The 15,795-nt window shown below is 47.9% G+C and overlaps 1 protein-coding gene across 1 annotated transcript in view; it reads right to left on the bottom strand.

The window, feature by feature from the left end:
- The window catches only part of PDZK1 (PDZ domain containing 1), a 35,349-nt gene extending 20,542 nt beyond the window's left edge, over window positions 1–14,807 (bottom strand). The window contains exons 1-2 of the mRNA XM_081122034.1: window positions 14,540–14,807; window positions 7,028–7,106 (exon numbers count right to left, since the gene is read on the bottom strand). The gene's annotated coding sequence lies outside the window, so the exon portion shown is untranslated. The remainder of the gene's footprint in view (window positions 1–7,027; window positions 7,107–14,539) is intronic.
- Window positions 14,808–15,795: the final 988 nt, after the last annotated feature.

Raw genomic sequence — 15,795 nt, 5'->3', positions numbered from 1 at the left:
AGGGACCATGATGCCGTCAGTGTCAGGCTACAAAGCAAATAACAGTCTCTCCTCACGAGGCATTTACATAACCAACGGGGAGCCATGAAAATGCTAAACAGCACAAACTTAGCAAAACAGGAGGTGAGTAATATTTAACCCTCGTTCCTGAGACTATGGAAGGATATTCTACTGTGCAGCCTAGGGTGTAACCACCGAGTAAATGATTTCTGCTTCATGGAGGCATGAGGGGGAGAGGGCCAGAGCGCTCGGTAACGGTCAACCTGAGTGCGCTTCACTTTGCACTGAACTCCACGCTGGTGTGAAAACACCCTGCACTTCAGCAGGAGCGACAGTCCTGGGAAGCCCGCCGGGGCACCCGTCGCACAGCGCCCTCCTGAGGAACGCTTCCCCTCGGCGCGCGTGCTCGTGGAAGGAGCGAGACAAACAGGCCACTAGACTTTTGTTGGAAAATATAACTGGTGGAGACTAGTGATGCTAAGCGAGCAAGTCCAGACCGGCGGAGAAGCCTCCACAGCCAGCAGCCCTGTGCGGGCCCCTGTACCTGCCTTCAGAGCCTGGGTCCGAGCCTCAGCGCAGGCTGCTCCTCCCAACAGCCTGCAGGGAGCCCTACTGACCCTCAGCTGGTGCTTACCGAGGTCTCAGGCAAGGAACAGATAAGGCAATTCGATTTTATTATCCTTCAGAAATATCTTACTAGAGCAGATCCTGTATCTTTGCTGCAGATAATATATTTAAGGCCACCTGGATTCCTCCCTTGAAAAGCAAGACTCGTAGAAATTCAAACACTCAAGTGTATTAATTTTAAGTAATTAAAAAAATAGGATAAGTGGGGCCCTAAGATATGTATTTGCTAACTGTACTTCCCCATGGTGATAGCTGCAATCGATTTCAAATATGGTAAATTAACGAACTGCTCTTCACAATTGAGAACAATGTGGAAGAGTGGTCATAGGCCCAGGGAGTAATCCAGTTCTTATTTCTGATTTATGATAAGGAGTGGAATGTGTTTATCTCGAGGCTAATTTGCCCGCTGCTCCTCAGTACTGCCCCAGCCACCGTGAACACCCTGTCCTATACGGCAGGACTCCGGGCTGGAGGTCAAAGTCTTTCAGGCTTCACTTGCTTACCTAAGAGTCTGTAAGTTGGGAGAGAGATGGAGTCATTATTGTTGGAAACAGAGATGCCCCCATAGAAACGATACACTATCTACTCCTGCTCATAGAACTGGCTCCTGAAAATACTCAAACCATCCTGAGCTGGCTGGAGCAAAGATTTCCCCCAAACTGGCATCTTGTTTTACAAGATCCTTTGAACTTGCATGTCTACCTGCTCATTTTGTTGTTGTTTAGTTTTTATTTCATAATGATGAACTTAACTCTGCAATCCAGCTAGACTGAGAAGGGGTAAGGAAATATAAAACCCAATGAACTGGCGCGAGAACATTCCAGGCAGATGGGGCGAAGGGGGGCTCTCCTGAGCAACAGAAGGTGGTGAAGATAAGACACAGTCAAGTTCATTGGCATTGCCCACAGTCGGCAACGGTTGTCTTGCTGGTCTTGCCGTCCGGGACCCACAGCGCTCCGTGGCTGCGCAATGTCCACGTCACCCCTCCTGGCTGAAGACCACACGCCGGCCATCCGGCTGCTCGGGCGGCCTGTGCAGATGAAACACGGGCCCAGCACTGGCCCCAGACGAGGTGCCAGGGCCCACGAGCTTCAGGATGAAATTCCCGTCATCAGTTTCTCCCCAGAGACAGACTTGCCGCCTGTACCATCCTGGCTGTGAGGTCACCACAATCCTGCAGTGGTTCTGTGAAAGCAGGAACCTCTATAACCAGGTCCTTTCTCCCGGGGGCTCAGAGCACAAGAGTTTCCTGCCGTCTTTGCAACTTTGTCTGCAAATTGTTCAAAGGAGACGTGGCCCAAGGGCTCGCCAAGGACACAGTGTTGAAGGACATGGTGGTTCCCCATGGCTGGGCACAGGTCTGCAAGGCCACCTCATTTTTTTTGTATGTACCAGTCCTCTCACCATCTGTTTCTCCCAGTCATGGCCTCAAGACAAACTCCCTGCTCTTGTTCTCACCATGTTAGTCTCTAAAAAGATTCAAAAAACACAAGTGCAGATGCCTGGCTCAGGCCTCGAGGCTCCATGTAATCCAGCCCTACCTGGTTCTGCGCTATTCCTCAGGCACCACACCTGCCCTTTGCACAGGCCCCACTCTGCCGGGAGTACTATCCGCACTCAGATTAGGTCCTGAGCAAACTTCTTTACTAGTGAATGAATTCAAGACCTACCCATTTTCAAGGCTAAGTTCAAATTTTAGATTATATACAAATCCTTTCCTGGCCAGCACAGTCTGAAGGTATCACTCCACCCTCTGAATTTCAAATATCATTCATATAATCAATAGGTTATATTGAGTGCCTACTGTGGGGCAGATACTGAGGCTCGGTGCAGATTAGTAGCTGTCCTGCCCTCACAGAGCTGAGTGCAGCGGAGAGCTGCGAGCATAACTACCAGGCACGGGCATGGGCAAAGGGAATATTGAGACAAACTCACTGATACAGAGACAGAATGGCGGTCACCAGGTGGGAGGGGAGGTTGGGGGATGAGTGAAAAAGGTGAAAGGTATTAAGTACAATTGCCAGTTATAAAATTAGTCACAGGGACGTAAAGTGCAGCATAAGGAATATAGTCAATAATATTGTAAAGGTGCCAGGTGGGTACTAGGTTTATCTGGGTGATCACTTCCTTCAGAAGTTATATGAATGTCTAACACTATGTTGTACACCTGAAACTAATAGAATATCTCCTGCCACTGTAACTGAAAGGGCAAATAAAAGTAAAGCTGTTGTTGTTGTTGTTACACATATTCGTTGAGCTCCCACTAGGCTCCAAGCACCAGCCGAGCCTATGAGTTCTCATTCAATCCTAATGGTCCATTTTATGAGGGGGAAAAAGCAAAGACTCTGAAAAGCTAAGTTGGTTTCTCATGGCTATTTGGATAAGCAACAGAACCTGGATTCAAACCCAACTGAGTCTGGGGCCTTCCACCATCTTCCCCAGGCCCCCCAACCATGAGGAATTTGCTGTGTCAGAAACTAAGGAGTTAGGCTGGGTGGAGGAAGGAGGAAGAAACAGTACAGGTGAGCTCAGGAATGGTGAGCGGTCCAGGTATGTGCCGAAAGGATGGGGAAGGCTAGACTGTAAAGCGCCTTAGACACAGTCCTGTGGATTACAGAGGAGCTTCAGTGTTATGTCTGGGAGGCTGGGAGCCTTAGAAGCTGGTGGTCTTTTCAGGCCAAGAGCAGACCCTCCCTGGCTGTCACTGAGCAAACTAGTAGGTGCTTTTCCCTGCTTATCAGAGCCCCTTGCCACTGCCAGGGTTCCTTCCTTCCCGGGCGACGCCCCTCCAAAGCTGGCTGAAGACGCTCAGAAGACACTCGGAGGTGCCAGGCACAAACCGCATTCTCCCATCCAGTCCTCATAACCCTAGGGACTGGGGGCCATGATGCCTGACTGATGAGGAAACAGATTTAGAGAGGAAGAGTCCTTTGCTGTCTAATGCAGGTCTCCATTTCCAACACCCACGCTCTGAGTCACTTAGCCCTGCCACCGACCGGGCACAGAGGTGAGGGAGAGCCGAGCCGTCCCTCCTGACGGACCACGGTGAGGTGTTGCCGAGATCTTGAGGAAAATAAGTCTAGCTCTAACATAACTTTCTTAAATTCCTCTGCAATAGATGTGAAAATCATTTAACCAAGGTGTAAAAGAGACGCCCACTCCCACATTCTCAGACTCGGGGCATCGGGGGCCTGAGAGTATCAGAATTCTTCAACGTCCTCTCCTTTGGAGCAACTTATCCAAACGTCCTGATCCTATCCTTGCAGCTTCCCTGCCACACTAACTTCCATTTACCCAAATACCTAAGCATCTACTCCCGCCAGGTGTGGTTCCAGGAGCTGGGATTACAGCAGGTGACACAAAGGACAAGATCCCTGCTCTCCCGAAGCTAAACATTTGGCAAAGGTGGCACATAAAAGCAAACCAGATGATTTCTGATAAGGCTACAAGTGGGGGACATGGTGATGGAGTGGAGGCGAAACTGGGGAGCTAACATTTTAATTCATACCCAAGTGACAAAAAGGAGCCAGCCTTCAAAGCTCCAGGGTCTATTATTCTTGGTGGGCTGAAAAGAACAATTGTGATCATTAAGTCTCAACTCCTTATTTATAGGTGAGTAAACAGAAGCTCGAGGAGATTAAAAGATGGGACGAGGTCTCTGACTAGCCTCGAAGCTGCTTCTCCCACTCTTCCACAGGGCCTCTGGACACATACATTTAACATGTTTCGTGGAATCTAATGAACAAAATAAACTGAGTCTGAACAAAATAGATCCAGAGACATAGAAGCATGGAGCAGACTGATGAATCTCAGAGGGAAAGTGGGGTAGGGGTGGGTGTGTGAAGAGATTAACCAAAGAACTTAGATGCATATACATGCATAACCCATGGACACACAATAGCATGGAGAAGTCCTGGGGTGGGGTGTGGAGGGGGTCAATGGGGAAAGAAAGGGGACAACTGTAACACTTTCAGCAATAAAGATAAATTTTTAAGAAAGAAATGTAAGCACATTTGTGTTTCTGCTCAAACACGTATTTATAATTTTATTTCAGCCTCAGCAAAGATGAGAGGCTTTGAAAGAGGGTGAAATCGGGGCTCCAGCTGCCTACGTGACTTGTCGAACGGCCTGTCACTGACACCTGAATCACAGCCCAGGTTATTTGCATCCCAGCCCCAAGTTCTTTGCTCCAGCTGAGAAGCAGCTGTCTAACCAGCGGTCTATAAACATAAGACATCATTACCAGCAATTTCATAGTTTATGGTGCAAAGAACATGCAAAAGAGTCAAAGATAAGGCCAATTTACTTAGTCATAAGACACAAACTCAAAGTCCCTGAGCTATTTGCTTCAAGAAAGAACATGCGACTCGAGGTGACTAGACAACCAGGACCTGAGACAATCAGCCCCTGTGGCTTCTGGACAGAGGGGTGAGCATGTCAGAGCAACGCCGCAGGGACTGGGGCTATGGAGAGCTCGTTCTCAAGGAGCAGCCAGAGCAGGATCCTCCTTAGCTGCTGAGCCCTTAGATGAAAGTCACATTTACGTCCCTTGACCCCTCTGCTTAGGAAAGATGCTCCCAGTGGTTCCCAAACTTGCATGCACAGGAGAATCATCTGAGTATTAATAAAACAAATATTGCTTAGACCCACACAAGACCCAAAGAACCAGAAACTGCGAAGGGTGGAGCCTGGAGACATACATGTGAACATTCAGGCAGCCTAGAAATCCACTGGTTTTTCTTCACTTCTCAGCGCTAGCATGTAATGGAGAGCGAGGCCTGTCTTTGTTTCCCAGTTACACTAGGTTGCACCCTTTAGGAAAACCTCTCATACCCAAAGCCCTTGCTTAGTGGAAGGTACTGCGTGTCCCTGTGACCTGCGAGGTCTGTTGTCTCACTCCCTTTGGCTGCACATCAACCTCCATGCAACCCCGGGAGAGCTTTTCTGAAGGTCAGTCCCCAGCTCCTTTGCGAAGCAGGCCCTCGCCTGCGAGAGCTGGGGCATCTCAGGCAGAGAGAACCTAGAACAGCACTCGCACCCTCACACAGACCCGCACACACACACACCCTCACACGCGCACACACACACACCCTCACACACACCCTCACACACACCCCCTCACACACACCCCCCTCACATGCACACACACACCCCCTCACACACACCCCCTCACACGCACACCCCCTCACACACACCCCCCTCACATGCACACACACACCCCCTCACACACACCCCCTCACACACACCCCCTCACACACACACCCTCACACACACACCCTCACACGCACACACACACACCCTCACACACACCCCCTCACACACACCCATACATGCACACACACCCTCACACACACACCCCTTCACACACACACCCTCACACACACCCCCTCACACACACCCATACATGCACACACACCCTCACACACACACCCCTTCACACACACACCCTCACACACACCCTCACACACACCCCCCTCATATGCACACACACACACCCTCACACACACACCCTCACACACACACCCTCACACACACACCCTCACACGCACACACACACACCCTCACACACACCCCCTCACACACACCCATACATGCACACACACCCTCACACACACACCCCTTCACACACACACCCTCACACACACACACCCTCACACACATCCTCACACACCCTCACACACACACACCCTCACACACACACACACACCCTCACACACATCCTCACACACACACCCTCACACACACACACACCCTCACACACACACCCTCACACACACACACCCCCTCACACACACACACACGCCCTCACACACACACCCTCACACACACACACACCCTCACACACACACCCCCTCACACACACACCCCCTCACACACACACCCCCTCACACACACACACACCCCCTCACACACATCCTCACACACACACACCCCCTCACACACACACACACCCTCACACACACACCCCCTCACACACACACACACCCTCACACACACACCCCCTCACACACACACACCCCCTCACACACATCCTCACACACACACACCCCCTCACACACACACACACCCCCTCACACACATCCTCACACACACACACCCCCTCACACACACACACACCCTCACACACACACCCCCTCACACACACACACCCCCTCACACACACACCCCCTCACACACACACCCCCTCACACACCCTCACACACACACACCCTCACACACACACACCACCACCACCACCACCACCACCACTGAAGGGGCCTGGCCCCTTGCCCTTCCCCGTGAGCCTCCCTTCTGCTCGGGACAACCACACACCCCTTAGAAACAGGAAAACGAAAAGAAAGAAGGTGGTTCAGGCCCAGGGGCCGGCGCGTCAGTCAGAGGGACGCGAAGTCGGTCTTACCTGGATCCGAGAGGAAGAGCAGCTGGGTCCACTTGGGAATTCACTCTGCTGGAGAGTTGTTGTCTTGGAACTCACTGGACTTTGAACAAAGATTGATTTAAAAGATGATGTATTTAACAGGGACACATGGTCTGAGTTCAAGTGACCTCTGTCCTGCTTCCTGCCAGCTGGGCCCTGAGCTGGCGAACCCAATGCACTGCCCACCTGCCTAACTGTGCTCGATGCCACGCTTGCCAGCCCCTCCCAGAGGAAAGGAGGGCCGAGCGGAAGGCAGGCCGGCCAGGGAGGAGGTGCCTCTGCCTTCCTCAGTCCTGTCCCTTTGGCAGATGCCTTGGTCACATCCAACTAGCACCCAGTGCCTTAGGAGTCCCCACTGTCTCCCATCCCAGGGGCAGGCTGAAGCATCACCATCCACTGAGGTCTTCCTGGGGAGCAGTAACCCGCGCAGCCACCGCCAGTCGAAGGCCAGGCGGCCAATAGCCGTCACTGGAGCACAGCCCCGCAGGTGCCCGCTTCCCCTCTGCGGTGGGGGCTCTCTCTTGCTTGCTCCCTGGGAGCTGAGCAGTAGAGCTCTGGCTCTTATCGCCCAGGCTCCCTTCCTCTTGTTATACACTCTCTTCTCTCTCCCCCCGCCCCCACCTGAGCACGCTGTTTCTAGTCTCAGTGTCTCTCCCTTTCACCCTCAGCCTCTCAGGCAAGCCCAGCCAGGTCGGCGGGAGGCATTTCTAGGCATTTCTCAGCCCCACGCCCAGCCAGGCCAGCAGCTGATCCCTATCAGCGGCGCCCACGCAGGCAACCCAGCCCCCAGCTCCTCACTGACCTGGATCCTCAGCCCACACTGGAAATCAGGGCAAGAGACAGCTCCAGGCAGTGAGGCAAAGTGAACCACAGGCTGAGGAGGGGTGGCCTCCCCCTCCTCCACCCACACTGGAAGGGCCACTGGTCTTCACTGGGCCTTGGCTGTCCCCAACAAAAGCATGGCCTGAGCCAGATGCATCAAGTGACGACCATCTGAGAAGCTAGCTCAGGTCATCTCCACCTGGACACTATGCCCCCAAGCCTCCTGTAAATCTCCCAAAGCAAAGGGGAGAATGGGGAAATCTGGATTTTAAATCAGAACACCTGGTCTCAAATGCTGACCCTACCACTTCCCAGGTGTCTGGTCTAGAGTAATTCATTTTTAACTCTGATTCTTACTTCACTTCATCATCTGTAAATTGTTGTTATTATATTGCTTTCAGAGATTTCTTTTTTTAATTTTTTTTTAATTGACAAGAGAGAGAGAAACATTGATGTAAGAGTGAAACATCAATCGGCTGCCTCCCTCACATGCCCCAACCAGGGATCGAACCTGAAACCTGGGTATGTGCCCTGACTGGGAATCGAACCTGCAACCTTTCAGTGCACTGGACAGTGCTCCAACCAACTGAGCCACACAAGCCAGGGCTAGAGATTTCTTTTTTATATTGAGTCAAAATCTCTCTCACTTCCACCCACAGGTCCTGAGGGCTCCCTCTGAGCTGCCTAAGCTCACTCTTTGCACAGCAGCCCTTCAAGTGCGGGCAGGCTGGTACATCGCCCACAAACCCTCTTCTTTCAGATGGTCTGCCTGTGCCATGACTTCAAGATCTCTCGCCCTGGGCCACAGCCAACTTGTCAATATCCCTCTTAAAATCAAGGACCTAGCCCTGGCCTGTGTGGTTCAGTGGTTAGAGTGTTGGCCCATGCACCGAAGAGGCTGTCCCTGGGTAGCTGGTTCCACCCCAGCCCCGGTCTGGGGCACATGCAGGAGGCAACCAATCTATGCGTCTCTTTCACATTGATATGTCCCTCTTTCTCTCACTCCCCCTCCACTCTCTAAAAATCAATGGAAAAGTATCCTCAGGTGGGGATTAACACAAGAAAAATAATAAACCTAAGGGGACCTAAAGGGGAAACTTTAAAGTGAGGTAATTGTCCTATACCTCAAGTGTGGGGGTGGCTATGCAATTGTCTACAATTATTGAATTTTACCAAACTGTACCCCTAAAACAGATGAATTATATTACATGTAAATAATACCATAATTTTTAAACTAAGGAGCCTGAGTAAAATGTGTGGGGTTTTTTAATGTATCTTTATTGATTTCAGAGAGAGGAAGGGAGAGGGAGAAAGAGAGGTAGAAATATCGATGATGAGAGAGTCATTGCTCGGCTGCCTCCTGCACGGCCCCCGCTGCGGACCGAGCCCGCAACCCGGGCCTGTGCCCTGACCGGGAATAGAACCGTGATCTGGATCATAGGTCGATGCTCAACCGCTGACCCACGCTGGCCAGGAAAAATTTATTCTTGAAACTTCTAAATCAAAACAAGTTGTATAACACACACACACAAAAAGACAGCCCTCACAGTGAAGCTACTCTCCATCCCCAATCAAGAGGCTTCTCAGGCTCACCCTCTGCGTGGAGAATGGGAACATGGGCCCCTTCCCAAGCTCCAGCTCCCTTCCCACCCTGCGGGAGTATGAAGGAGGCCATCAGTAAGCGGACTGTGGGACCGACTTCGAGAGCCTGGCCAGCTCCTTGGTCAAAAAGTGGCCAAACATTAACTGTCCTGGCAGGCGAGGCTGGGCCGTAAACAACTGCGGAGAAGCAGCCCGCAGCTGGTGCGCGAGCACGTCCCCATGCCCCTGCACCCTGTTTTGCTTGTTTTCTGTACTCTATGTAACCTGGTCCTGCAAAAGTCTGCATTGTGGTAAAAGTTCACCAGCCAGCCTCCTGCAGTGTGGCCTGTCCGCGGGTCGGATGGCACTTGGCAGAAAGCTTCCCCAGTCAGCCGCCACCACTAATAAACCTGTGTCTTCTACAGCCGGTCCTCCGGGTTATTTCTTTGGAATCAACAGGCAACACGCTGAGGTTTCTTGGACCTCGGCTCTTTACATGACACCCTCCATTCCAGCACAGATGGAATAGGGACCCCAAGCCTTCAGGCTGGAAATAGAAGAGGCCTTGAAATACGGAAACAGTGTTGGTTCAAAATTAAATAGAAATTAGCAGTTTTGTCAATGACAAAACCCGTTCCCCATGGAATATTGAATTGAATGAGATTTGCCCTCTCTAAAATTTGGATTTTTTTAAAAAAAATTTCATGTCTATAACTGGATCTGATCTGATAAATGCAAAGCAGTCTTTTTAAAAAATAAATTTGTGTTTACTTTTATTTTAATCCTCACCTGAGGATATTTTTTTCCCCATGGATTTTTAGAGAAAGGGCAAGGGAGAGAAGAGGGGAAGAGAGAGAGAAAAACACCAATGTGAGAGAGAAATATCAGCTGCCTTCCGATCAAACTCACAACCTGGGTATGTGCCCTGACAGGGAATCGAACCTGCCACGTTCTGGTGGATGGAACGACACTCCAACCAACTGAGCCACAGCGGCCAGGGCCAGAGTAAGTCTTTTTATTGTTATTTAGATCTAAACATTAATGAGGGGGAAAAATAAGATTATATCCATTATTCTGTTTAAGCCTCAGCATGACCCTATGAGACAATATCCCCATTTAACAAAGGAGAAAACTTAAATTCATCTGATTAATTATCCTGCCCAAAATTATCTGTCTCAAAAGGATAAAGGAGCCTGTCTGTCTTCTTAGGTACTGTGGTTTTTCCCACCATCCAAGGGATGTGCACTCCTTCCTTAGAGGTATTCAAACAGACTGATGATCTGTGTCATGCTACAGAAAGGTGTCCTGCCTTGTTAGGGAGATTGGAGTAGGTGATTTTTCTGGGTCCCTTCCAACTTTAGGATTTTGTGATCTAAATACCTTGGATCCTTAGGGTACCCTCCCCATAAGTGTGTGTGGTATGCCTTGGTGCATGTGTAGAAGACACATGGATAAGTTATGAGTATGGGCTTTAGCATCAAACAACACTGTATTGAATCCTCAATCTGCCATAAATAGTTTGTATTTTTTTATTGTGAGCTCAGGTTTGCCTGGCCTTTATCTGTGGGAACCCTTGGCAGCCTGGGTGGCGAGTTTTCTTTGGCTTTTTTCAGGCAGCGCCTCTCCACACCCCCAGAATGAGGAGGAAAGGCACTAACAACCTGGAGTCAACTTATGTTAGTTACATGCCTTAGTGTTTTCAGATCATGCAAATAATTAATGTCAGTTACAACCCCAGCGTCTCCTAAAGGGCAGATTCATGGCTGGGAATTTGCAGGGCAGAATTTGTTTTCCTTCCGGAGTCCAGGCCAACACAGATGGTTTCCTCACTATCCCTGATCCGTTTTTCCCTTGTTCTGTTTTTCCAATAACATATCCCCTTCTATCATACTGATATGTTATGTTTATTAAGCATGTTCTGTCTCTCCCCAACCAAAATATAAATCCCCCAGGGGCAGAGATCTATATTTTTGTCACTGTATCCCAAAGTGCCAGGAATATAAGTCTAGCTTATGGCAGGCTTTCAAAAAATGGTATTGAATCAATGAGAGAATGAGTGGATCTCATTTTGCCAACAGGACTGGCTTTTAGCCCATCCTTTCACTGAGAATGTACCTGTTTGAGGGTCTCAGACCCTAGGTCTTGTTTCCTGTCCTGAGGTGGCCCTATGAAGAAAGCAAACTGCTTGGTTACTGGTTTCAGCTTTTGCTTCACTTTTGGACCTTAGAGAGTTCTTTCATCTCTTCCAAGTTCAACTATCTATTTTTTAAAATTGTTTTATATATTTCACCCAGTATTTCTATGAACTTTGTAGAGGGAGGTTTTCAGATCATCTAGTCTGCCACGCTTGAAGAAATGGTTCTACCATTTCACAGTTACTTTGCCTCTTGAAGCTCCAGCTTTTTCTCCTGTAAAATACATATAATACTAACAACCTCATAGATTTCTTGAAGCCTTAAGTAAAAAGACACTTGTACCTCACCCAGAACCAGGTAAGTGCTCAGTACATGATCACATTATTAATGTCTTTGCAAGAATAAGCCCTCTTAATTTATGGGCACACACCGTACAGACAGGCTCCCGGAAATAAATGGGCTAGAAGTAGACACTGGACAATTTAGGAGTTCAGTAGATTTGGGGGCATTGTGGTGGCATTCTTGTCCATTCACAACACAGTGTTTTGTGCAAATGGTCAGAAACAGAACACTGGAGAGACTTCCCAATTCTTCCCAATATTTTCCCCACCATGTCACACAGAGAAATTGATAATAGCTGTATAGTTCACGAGGGTAACAACTAAGCCTTTTCAAGGCCGAAGTGACCTGCCTAGGGCCAGCTAGCTGCCCCAGGCTCTGCCCACACTACCCAAAGGTTGAAGGGATCAATACTTTAGCAAACTTTTAGAAGACTGTAAAACATCATTGAGAGCAACTAAAGAAAACTTAAGTAAATGGAGATTATACCATATCCATGGATTGACATTTCAACACTGTAAAGATGTCAATTCTCTCCAAATTGATTTATAGATTAATGTATTGCCAATCAAAACTCCCCCAGGCTTTGTTTAGTTATTTGGTTTTTGGTTGACCTTGATGAGCTAATTCTGAAAAGCAGTAATAAAGAAGGAGTTGCTCTGCTGGGTAGCAAGACAGTGGAGTGGCAGTAATTGCTACAATGTAGGATGGGCACAAGATATGCAAATGGACCAGTGGAATAGACTAGAAAGCCTCAAAACAGACCTATTCAAATAAAACAGTTGGTTTTTGACAAAGAACAGAGGGAAAGGTGGTCTTTTTCAATAAATTGTTCTGGTGTAGTCCTCTTGGGGCTCGTCCCTGTTTATTTTCATCTGGGATTCCATTTATATAGAGGTGGGGGGCAAAAGTAGGTTAAACTACCAGTTATAATTACCTAAAAGATAAATCATAAGTAAGGATATGAAATAATAATAAGACAAATAATACAAATAAATAATACAATAATTAATAAAAATACAAGAGTAAACTGTGTTTCATGTACTTACAACTGTAAACCCACTTTTGCCCACCTCTGTATAATGTCCAAATACCAGGCAGAACTTTGGGCGATGCCTGCTTAGGTGGTAACACACTGTTCTGACTTCTGGGATGCTGGCAAGAGTCTAGCTCTTGAGCTGAGTGGTGATTACGCAGGTGTCTATGATTAGATCTGAGCTCTGCATTTTGGTTTTATGCACTTTCCTGTATGCGTATTATATCAGACAGTTCATGAGGTTAAGAAATAAGAAACTTCAAAAGTCATGATGTGTGTATAGCATGCTGGGGTCAACAGAAGCAGTTCTTCGAGGCTGGAAGTGACTCACCTAATGGTTTCAGTTGCCCTCGGCCCTGCCTGGCGTATTCAAAATTAGAAGGGATCGGTATCCTGGCAATGCTGTACCCCGGCACTCTTGGCAAGAATATTTACCCCTCTACCTCCATATTTTTAATGTGATAAAATTTACCATTTGAACTATTTTTGAGTATTCAGTTCAGAGGCATTAAGTATATTCACACTGTTGTGCAACCTTCAGCAACATCCATCGCCAGAACTTTTTCATCTTCCCAGACTGGAACTCTATACTTATTAAACAACAACTGCTCATTTTCACCCCCTCCAGGCCCCGGCACCCACCATTCTACTCTGTCTTTATGAATTTGACTCCTCTAGATCCCTCATCTAAGTGGAATCATACAGTATTTGTCTTTTTGTGGCTGGCTTATTTCACTTAGCACATGTCTTCAAGGCTCATCCGTGTTGTAGCATATATCAGATTTCCTTCCTTTTTAAGGCTGAATAATATTCCATTGTATGTATACAACACATTTTATTTATCTGGTCCTCTGGCAATAAATGGATTACTTCTACCTTTTGGATGCTATGAACACTGCAGCTATGAACATGGGTGTACAGATATCTGTTTGAGTCTCTGCTTTCAATTGTTTTGGGTATAGATCCAGAAGTGGGGTTGCTGGATCACATGGTAATTTTATGTTTAATTTTTGGAGGAACTGCCATACTGTCTTTCACAGTGGCTGCACCATTTTACATTCCTATTAGCAATGCACAGGGTTCCAATTTCTCAATGTCCTCACCAACACTTATTTTCTATTTTTTTACAATAGTCATCCTATTGGGTATAAGCCATCTTATGGCTTTGATTTGCATTTTCCTAAAAATGATGTTGAGCCTCTTTTCATGGGCTTATTTACCTTTTGCATATCTTCTTTGGAGAAATGTCTACTCAAGTCCTTTACCCACTTTTAGTCAGGTAGTTTAATTTTCTGTTGTTGAGTTGTACCTCCTCAGTGTTTTGACTATGAAACAAAGATCCAGGAGATAAAGTGACTTAGCCAAAGTCACTCAAGTTCGTAGCAGAGCCGTGGTTCAAACTCTGTGTTTGCTATCAGGGCCAGTGCTCTCTCTAGTACATCAGTCTGCGTGGCTCAGGACAGGCTTCCAGCCTCCACCCTCCACATTTGAGCTCCATTTCTGATATCCCCAAATTTTTGCTCCAACTTCAGATCTGATTATCCTCATGTTACCTTGTTTTCTGGTAGCTCATTAACTTACCCAGAGCCTAGTGCTTTAAGCTCCAGCGGTTTCCTGTCCCTGTGCTGGGTCCATGTTTACGACAGCCTCCCTTTACTCTCCGAGCTGCCCTGGCCTCGCCCATCACCTGCAGAAGCGGTCTGTGTAGTGGGGATGCCTCCAGAGAAACGTACTAGGCGGCTCTGTATGCAGACCTGAGAGAAATGTTTCCCCGCCGCAAGGTGATGGGCCGGAGGAAGGGCAAAGCCTCCCTCCCCTGCTGCTTCACACACTGTGACTCCATATGACTGCTGGTCGAGTTTTTTCAGCAACCAGGTAGCAGGTCAGGGGAGGCTTGAGGACTCCCGGAAACTGGTGAATTTTTAACACTTGCAAGCTGGCTGCAAAGGATACTTTAGTTGTCATTCCCTCCCTCCTACTTTTCCCAGCTGAGGTGTCAGAATGCGCAATCCTTTTTTTCCCCGATTTATCTTTATTATTGAAAGTATTACAGATGTTCCCCCTCTTTCCCCCATTGGCCCCCTATACCCCACATCCACACCCCCCAGGCCTTCCCCATACTATGGTCTGTGTCCATGGGTTATGCATATAAACATATAAGTTCTTTGGTTAATCTCTCCCCACCCACTCATGCCCCTCCTTCCCTCTGAGATCCCTCAGTCTGCTCCATGCTTCTATGTCTCTGGATCTATTTTGTTCATCAGTTTATTTTGTTCATTAGATTCCACATATGAGTGGATCATGTGATACTTGTTGTTCTCTGCCTGGCTTATTCCACTCAGCTTAATACTCCCCAGGTCCCTCCATACTGTCCCAAAGGGTTAGAGACCCTTCTTCTTTACAGCTGCATAGTATTCCACGGTGTCAATGTCCTGCAGCTTTTTATCCACTCACCTACTGATGGGCACTTGGGCTGTTTCCAGATCTTAGCAGTTGTAAATTGCACTGCTATGAGCATAGGGGTGCAGAGAAGAGAATATACAATCCTTTTATACCAAAAGAAAAACTGAGGTGCAGAGCAAGAGCAAGCCATGCCCTGAGTTCCTGCATGTTCCAAAGTCTAGGAATATGGATTAGGCTCCATTTGCCTCTTTCTGAGAAACACAGGGGTCCTTGGGAGTTTGGACCCTTTTTTTTTTTTTTCCCAATTACAGTTGGCATTTAATATTATTTTATATTAGCTTCAGGTGTACAGCATAGTGATAATTTATGAAGTGATTCCCCTGGTAATACATAGCTATTACGATATTATTGACTGTGTCCCCTATCCTGTACTC

This window comes from Miniopterus schreibersii, assembly GCF_964146895.1.
Source record: "Miniopterus schreibersii genome assembly, chromosome: 19".
Taxonomy (NCBI): Eukaryota; Metazoa; Chordata; class Mammalia; order Chiroptera; family Miniopteridae; genus Miniopterus; species Miniopterus schreibersii.
The sequence above is the reverse complement of the archived record's forward strand: the minus strand, read 5'-3'. Positions and strand labels throughout refer to the sequence as shown.